The 1,243-nt window shown below is 35.0% G+C and overlaps 1 non-coding gene across 1 annotated transcript; it reads right to left on the bottom strand.

The window, feature by feature from the left end:
• Positions 1–833: 833 nt before the first annotated feature.
• LOC128281906 (small nucleolar RNA R71) lies at positions 834–939 on the bottom strand. The gene has a single exon (XR_008272189.1). It is a non-coding gene; the product is annotated as a small nucleolar RNA R71 (small nucleolar RNA).
• Between the last annotated feature and the right edge of the window lie 304 nt (positions 940–1,243).

Genomic DNA, 1,243 nt, shown 5'->3' on the forward strand with positions numbered 1-1,243 from the left:
TTTTCACCATATTGTTAACTCTAGTTTTACAAGTAATTGATTAACATACATAGTCCTTATGGAGATGATAACTCTTTTACTTATTACTTGATAACGACCATTTACACTTGCACAAATTGAGTGTTACAAGTTTTTTGCACCATCGCCGGGGACTGTTGCCTTAATCATTTTTTGTGAAATTATTCTTTCCAATTTGGTTTTTATTTTATTTTTATCTAACTTCTAACCTGACTAATTTATTATTTATTATTTATTTTTTGTGATTTGTTTTTCAGGTGTTTATAAGCATAGATCAAATTATCAATTTATTACCTATAGACCTTGAGATCGACCGAACAATTAGATAAAGAAGGCATGAAAGATCAGCTCAAGGAAAAGCTAAGATGGACCTTGGAAATCAAAATGATGGACAAATAAATGGAGCTAATCTTGTGCGCAATCCAATATTTATTGCTGATGATAGGGATTGTGCCATAAGTCAGTACACTATGCCATTCTTCAATTAACTAAATTCAGGAATTAGGAGACTGAAGATTAAGGCACAACAATTCGAGTTGAAGCCAATAATGTTTCAAATGCTTCAAACAGTGGGCCAATTTAGTGGAATGCCCACAAAAGATCCATACCTTCACCTTCAATTATTCATGGAGGTGAGAGATTTGTTTAAAATAGTCGATGTGACTGAATAAGCATTCAAGTTGAAGTTGTTTCAATACTCATTGCGAGATCGAGCACGAACATGGCTTAATTTGTTGCCACTAAGTTCAATATCTACATGGCAAGAATTGGTAGAAAGATTTTTGGTTAAGTATTTCCACCTAGAAAAAATGCTAAGTTGCAAAATGAGATAACCATTTTCCAACAATTGGATGACGAATCCTTGTACGAGGCATGAGAGAGATTTAAAGAATTACTTCATAAGTGGCCTCATCATGGGATTCCACACTGCAGCCAATTGGAGACATTTTATAATGGTCTCAATGCACACACAAGGTTGATGGGAGATGCTTCTATGAATGGTGTGATTCTGCCTAAGTGTGTTATAATGAGGCTTAAGATATTATTGAGAGGACCACTGGAACAACTATCAATGGCCAACAAATCGAGCAACTTTAGGAAGACGAGTAGTCGAAGCGCACGAAGTGGACGCACTTACATCACTTTAAGCTCAGGTATCTTCTATTTCTTCAATGTTGAAATAGTTTACTGTTAATGGTTTGAGTAATCTTGTAGCTCAATCGTC

The sequence above is a fragment of the Gossypium arboreum genome, chromosome 1, assembly GCF_025698485.1.
Source record: "Gossypium arboreum isolate Shixiya-1 chromosome 1, ASM2569848v2, whole genome shotgun sequence".
Lineage (NCBI taxonomy): Eukaryota > Viridiplantae > Streptophyta > Magnoliopsida > Malvales > Malvaceae > Gossypium > Gossypium arboreum.